The sequence below is a fragment of the Salvelinus sp. IW2-2015 genome, unplaced genomic scaffold (genome assembly GCF_002910315.2).
Source record: "Salvelinus sp. IW2-2015 unplaced genomic scaffold, ASM291031v2 Un_scaffold3668, whole genome shotgun sequence".
Classification (NCBI taxonomy): Eukaryota; Metazoa; Chordata; class Actinopteri; order Salmoniformes; family Salmonidae; genus Salvelinus; species Salvelinus sp. IW2-2015.
Window position 1 is genome coordinate 63,115 of NW_019944945.1, and position 7,035 is coordinate 70,149.

Here is a 7,035-nt window from a genome sequence, read left to right on the forward strand (position 1 = left end):
CCTAAAACTAGGACTAAACGTTCGCTGTATGCATTGAATCAAACCCAAGGTTAGCCAGGGTTAGTGTGTGGATTTTGTGTCATGTTGAATAGTGTTGTGTCAATATTCAGTTGCCTTAAAAAAAATATATATACAAAAGAGCAATTCGAAATTTTCAACTGATTGCCATTTACTGTTAAGTTAAACGTGTAAACCAAATGTCTAGTTTCTAGTATGCTACTCATTCCAGCCTATTTCGATCCTACAGAAGACATCATCATTCAAGAATATCTGGATTCACCTCAGTACCTACACCCACAGAAAAAAAACACCAGTAGAAAAATATAATTTCTCTTATTTATTTTGGCATTTCTTTGTTTGTATTTATATTAAGCAAAGTGCATCTTATTTTATTTTTCTCATCAACACATTGCACAATACATAAATAATGATGCATATAAAACGTCTTCATATGTACAAGTAATAATATATTTATATATAACATAAAATACATTTTCGCTTTTAATTTCACTTTTAATTAAATCTTTGAGTCATTTGTCATATTAAACAAGTTRATTGGGTTTTGTTTGTCTCATCTTTAAACATCTTTCTTTTTGAAGCTCCGTCTTCTGGAGAAAAAGGAAAGGTACGGGACTAGTCTGTGTCCTCCGTTCTCTCCTGGTCCTCGAATGAGGAGAACGAGGGGGAGGAAGGTTATCCAAAGGTAATCCGTTTTTATTGGTTGTTGAATATGACCTCCAGCCAACATGGGCAGCTACTAATAAACTGTCTTGTGTAGCACTGGCCCCAGCCCTTCACAAAGCTGATCTGTACAGTAAACCCAGTCCTCGGCTGCTGTGTGAACTCGTGATCATTAGGCCTCTGCAGGCTGTCTGCCTTCTCAAAGTCAAAGGCCTTAATGGAGAAGCCGGGGAACACTTTATGCACCAGCAAGGTCCGCGAGTCGGGATTGTCCAGTGTGGCCGACTTGATAAAGATGGGGTAGCAGCTGCGGTTGTACACCCACACCCCGTCGTCCTCGCGACTCAGCTGGATGCCGTAGCACGAATCTTAGCGGTCCGCACCATTCTGAGCCAGGCGGGCTCTTGTTGTCGGAGCTGAGCTGGCCCAGGCAGAAGCCGTTCCCCTGAGGTAGGTCATAGAAGATGTCCAGGGAAGGCTCCTGGACCGAGTAGAGGCGCCCCACGCGGGTCTCTCCTCCCAGTACGCAACCACGCCACCAGGTGGATCTGTCGCCCGACTCCTGGAGAGCTTGGGAATTCTATAGGAGAGAACGGAGAGAGGAGGGTTTACAACACTGGACTGAACATACAGAAGATTAAACATAACATGTATTTTATTCATTTCAAATTAGTGACTCAGAAAGGAAAGATTAAATGAGAGAGAGGATAGGACAAGTAGGATAGAGGGATGAAAGGAGAGAGAGAGGGGGGAATAGAGGATAAAGAAGCAGACATGGCCAACATTGAGTCCATTAGTGAGTCAACAGGAAAAACAAGTATTTTTGACCAGCCTGATGATGCAGTGGCTGAGAGATTTAAGAGGAATTCTTATCAAACAACTACTCAATTAAAGTCTTAAAAAAGTCTCGAAACGAGGAGATAAAAGAAACAAACTGTTTTACTAACCGCCAACTCTTAACTAAATACTGTATGTAGACATTTCACAATATGTTTTAATGTTTGGATGTTTAAGCCACAAAGCGCTATGACTCACAAAAAGTAATAATCAATACCACAGTGCATCCTTAATATTCACAATCATCATCCAAAAACAACAGACATTTCTGGAATTCGCCACAAGAAAACAACTAGGCCATGACACACGCAACGCGCACGCACACCACACACACACACACACACACACACACACACACACACACACACACACACACACACACACACACACACACACACCCACACACACACACACACACACACACACACACACACACACACACCCATCCAAACCCTGTTTATACAACCCTTAATGGTTATCTTCTGTCTTAGACCTTTATTTTCCTTACAGGCCGACTAACAATGTTCTGACGTCAAGCAGACGGTAAATCTGTCCTAATCACTGTTTTATAGCCGTTCACCTCATTCTACCACAGGAAATTACAAGTAATAGGTTTAATATTCAAGAAGAGGGCAACCAGAAGAAATGTAGCTTCTTCTTTGAAAGACCCTCTTAAAATGACACCCTATTCCCTTTACAGTGCAGTACTAGTAGAGTGTCCTTTGGGAGGTAGGTTATCAGAGCTGCTCTCCTCCCACTCTGCACATAGGAATGGGTTTTGATTAAAGGAGAGGAAAGCAACGCCCAATAAAACACACAAGGAAGGAGAAGCAGCAGTAAGTTATACTACAGCTTACAAACGACTAGGACTGAAAAGTCTTCATTCCAAAGTTACAGCAGACAAGCACACGCAGGGGTAAACAAGTTCCTTTACTAGTTAACGCAAATCGGTATTCAGAGAGAAACGCGCAGCTATGTGATTGGGTTGAAAATCTACGTCTACTGTGTGTTGCAAAATTCCAGGTAACTTTCCCTTAAATGACCAGGTTTTCCAGAAATGCAGAAGATTCCTGCATCACGAAGGAATAAGCAAGGAAATCCAGAATCCTCCAATCAGGAGTTCTGGAAACCTGGGTTTTTGTATTTCTCGCGAGGGTCAGACATTCGATGGTTAAAAGTTCACAAAACAAAAAAAAGGACAGAGCCCCTTACAGTAGTTTGGTTCCCTCTCTCCCACCCCCCCCCCCATCCATCCCTCCTCTCTCCCACACCCCCATCCATACCTCCTCTCTCCCACATCCCCATCAATCCCCCCCTCCTCCTCCCACACCCCCCCTCTCTCCACTACCCCCATCAATCCCCCCTCCCACACCCCCCATCCATCCCTCCTCTCTCCCACATCCCCCATCAACCCCCCCCCTCTCCCACACCCCCCTCTCTCCCACATCCCCATCAATCCCCCCTCTCTCCCACATCCCCATCCACCCCCCCCCCTCTCTCCCACATCCCCCATCAATTCCCCCTCTCTCCCACATCCCCATCCCACCCCTTCTCGCCACATCCATCCCCCTCTCTCCCACATCCCCCATGAATCCCTCCCTCCCTCCAGTCCTTTCATCTTTCTGGGCCGGCAGTGTAGCCAGTAATTTGCCAGCAGAAGACCCAGAGCTGAGTCAGAGCAGAGGGAACTATCCGGTTCTGTTTAATAGAGCAGGTATCTCAGTCTGCTCTGCTCTCGCCAGGCTGCTCTACAGCCTGTTATTAGCTCAGGATCCAGTCTTCATCTCAAGTGTTCCTATTCACTATACAATGTAGCCAGCCCATAGTGCTCGGTCTAAAGTAGTGCACAATTTAGGTAATAGGGTGCTATTTTGGACCGCAGTCCAGAATTCCATTAGGAACTGGTGGAAAAAAGGAAAATAACAACACCAGGGAAGGAAAACATTTCTTCCACAAAATGACAGGCTTTCATGGCCGTTCTCTTTGAAGTCGGCCGATGTAAGCGCCAAGGGGAATTATCGTAAATCCAACCAGCTAGCTCCCTGGCTATTGAGGACAAAGTTATCATTTACGTTTAGGAAAGAAAGAAAAAAACATTCCTCAAACTGACTGAGGAAAAGAGGCACAAAGGAGAGCAGGCCACTCCTCCCTCCCTCGTGTGTTGTGTGTGTGTGTGTTTGTGTGATGTGTGTGTGGTGTGTGTGTGTGTGTGTGTGTGTGTGTGTGTGGTGTGTGGTGTGTGTGTGCTGTGTGTGTGCTGTGGTGTGTGTGTGTTGTGTGTTGTGTTGTGTGTTGTGTGTGTGTGTGTGTGTGTAGTGTGCCGCGTGCGTGTGTCTCTGTGTGTGTGTGATGTGCGTGTCGTGTGGGTGTGTGTGTGTGTATGGATGTGTCATTTCAAAGGTCTCAAAGTGAATTTCTCATTGTCCTTGGAGCGAGCGATTCGAGGCAAACGCTCACCTGTGGGATGTGCTCTCCCTTCCTCCCTCCCTCCCTCCCTCAGTTCAATTCAAAGGCGCTTTATTGGCATGGGAAACATGTTTACATTGCTAAAGCAAGTGAATAAACAAACAAAACTAAGACGAAAATCTAACAAAATCAACTAAAAACGATTAGAAATGAACAGTAAACATTGCACTCAAAAAGGTTTCAAAAATATAAAGTCATTTCAAGTGTTATATTATCAGCTAGGAGTGTTTTAGTAATGTGCAAATAGTTGTAGTATGACTAGTGGGGGAAGATAAATKAACAGATACGTATTGGTGYTATTTATAATGTTGTTTGTTCTCCACTGGTTGCCCTTTCCTCATGCCAGCGGCCCACACATCTTGCTGCTGTGATTGCACATTGGGGTATTTTGCCGAACAGATATGTGACTTTTATCAATGTTGTATTTGTTTTTTAATTCTTTGTGATCTGTGGGAAATATCTCTAATGTCGCTAACATGGTCATACATTGGGCAGGAGGTTAGGAAGTGCAGGAGGTTAGGAAGTGCAGGAGGTTAGGAAGTGCAGGAGGTTAGGAAGTGCAGGAGGTTAGGAAGTGCAGCTCAGTTTCCACCTCATTTAGTGGACAGTGGGCACAAAGCCTGTCTTCTCTTGAGAACCAGGTCTGCCTATGGTGACCTCTCTCAATAGCAAGGCTATGCTCACTGAGTCTGTACATAGTCAAGGATTTTCTTCATTTGGGGTAATTTGGGTAATTCTACCACTCTCTGTTTAGGGACAGTTAGCATTCCAATGTGCTGTTTTTGGTTTATTCTTTCCAGTATGTCAAATAATTATCTTTTAGTTTTCTCATGATTTGTTGGGTCTATAATTTTGCTATCCTGGGGCTCTGCGGGGTCTGTTTGTGAACAGAGTCCCAGGACCAGTTTGCTGAGGGGACTCTTCTCTAGGTTCATGTCTCTGTAGTTGGGGACTTTGTGGTGGAATATGTGGACATTGCTTCCTTTTAGGTGTTTGAAGAATTTAACAGATCTTTTCTGGATGTTGATAACTAGTAGGTATAGTCCTAATTCTGCTCTGCATTCATTGTTAGGGGTTTTGCATTGAAGGCAAAGTTTAATTGAGCAGAATTCTGCATGCAGAGTCTGAATTGGGTGTTTGTCCCATTTTGTGACGCCAAACCTCACAACCGCAGAGGGTAATGCGTTCTATAACTGATCTTAATTGGGATGTCAAGATTTATGTTCCCTTTGATGGCATAGAAGACCCTTCTTGCCTTGTCTCTTTGACCGCTTTGTGGAAGTTATCTGTGGTGCTGATGTTAAGGCTGAGCTGGGTATAACTCTTTGTGTGTTCTAAGGCAACAGTGTCTAGATACAATTTGTATTTGTTGTCCTGGCAACTGGACCTCTCTTACTGAGATTTACTGTCAGGGCCCACATTCTGACAGAATCTGTGCAGAAGATCTAGGTGCTGCTGTGGGCCCTCCTTGGTTTGGGGAGCAGAAAAGGGCATCAGATCATCAGGAACAGTAGACATTTGATTCCGAGTCCAGTAGGGTGAGGCCGGGTGGCTGCCTACTACACCCCTCTCACTTCCTTTCTTCTCCTCTGTAATTTTTGTTATTCTTGAGGATAAAGGGTAGAGAGGAGAGAGACAGACAGAGAGAGAGAAAGAAAGCGAGGGGCCTGGCTGGCTGGCGTCGGAGGTCATTACACCGGCTGCTTGTCTTGAGCCTGTCATCACAGCCTGAAACCACAGAGGTATTCATCACACAGCTTAGTGCCCAACTACACACACTACATCGGGAGGGCGAGGGAGAGAAGAGAGAGAGTCGAGAGAGACGAGAGAGAGAGAGAGAAGAGACAGAGACGAGGACCGAGAGACAGAGAGAAGAGAGAGACAGAGAGAGGAGAGAGAGAGAGAGAGAGAGAATGAGACAGCAGAGACAGAGAGAGACGCGATGAGAGAGAGAGACAGAGAGCAGAGAGAGAGACAGAGCTAGGAAGAGACGAGACAGAGACTATGAGAGAGGAGACAGAGAACATAGAACAGAGACAGAAGAGACAAACAGAGAGAGAAGAGAGAAGAAGAGAGACAGAACAGAGAGAGACGAGAGAGAGAGAGATCGAGAGCAGCAGAGAGAGACGATGAGAGAGACAGAGACAGAGACAGCAGAGAGACGAGAGAGAGACAGAAGAGAGAAGAAGGAGAGAGCGAGAGACAGAGACAGAGCAGACAGAGAGAGACAGACAGAGATGAGACCCAGGAGAACAGAGGAGAGAGAGAGAGCAGAGAGAGAGAAGACAAGACAGAGAGCAGAGAGGACGAAGAGAGAGAGGTGAAGAGAGACGAAGAGCGAGAGAGAGAGAAGAGAGACGAAGAGAGAGAGAGAGAGAGAGGAGAGGAGAGAGAGAGACAGAGAGAGAGCGAGAGAGACAGAGAGAGAGAGAGAGAAGAGAGAGAAAGAGAGAGAGAGAGAGAGAGAGAGAGAGAGACGGAGTGAGATCGAGAGAGAAGAAGAGAACAGAGACAGAAGAGAAGAGAGAGACAGAGAGAGAGACAGAGAGAGAGTGAAGAGAGAGAGAGAATGAGAGAGACGATCAGCACAGAGAGGAGCTATCCCAGGCCAAAACATTTCGGAAAATGTTGCGCATAAATTTGATGACATTTTCATTTTTCTGGAAGCAAGGACCGGAAAGTCCTACGACCCTCTGTCGTGTTGATTGGTCAACAGTAGGATTGTTAACAAGAGAACGTCTGTTGTTGTCATTCCAACGAGAGACTGATTTGGTTTTCCTGCCACAGTATTGTAGATGCTCCTCATCAAAAACGTCAAAATTTAAGACAGATTTCTTTGAGAATATATTAATTCTGCACTATTTTAAGGAAGTGTATATTTGGCTGACAGTGACTCAAATGGGTACAAACAGTAACTATAGATCTTTTCAAAGCAAAGGTTTAAGGGATACGCAACGCACACTCCATCCAGCTGAACTGAGGAGATGCTGATGCCTTTAAAACCCAACAACCACCCACACCAACCAAAGCACACACCACAACACACACACA

The 7,035-nt window shown here is 45.2% G+C and overlaps 1 pseudogene; it reads right to left on the reverse strand.

Moving 5' to 3' along the window:
* Nucleotides 1-324: 324 nt before the first annotated feature.
* The window catches only part of LOC112076297 (mothers against decapentaplegic homolog 7-like), a 14,042-nt pseudogene continuing 7,331 nt past the window's right edge, over nt 325-7,035 (reverse strand).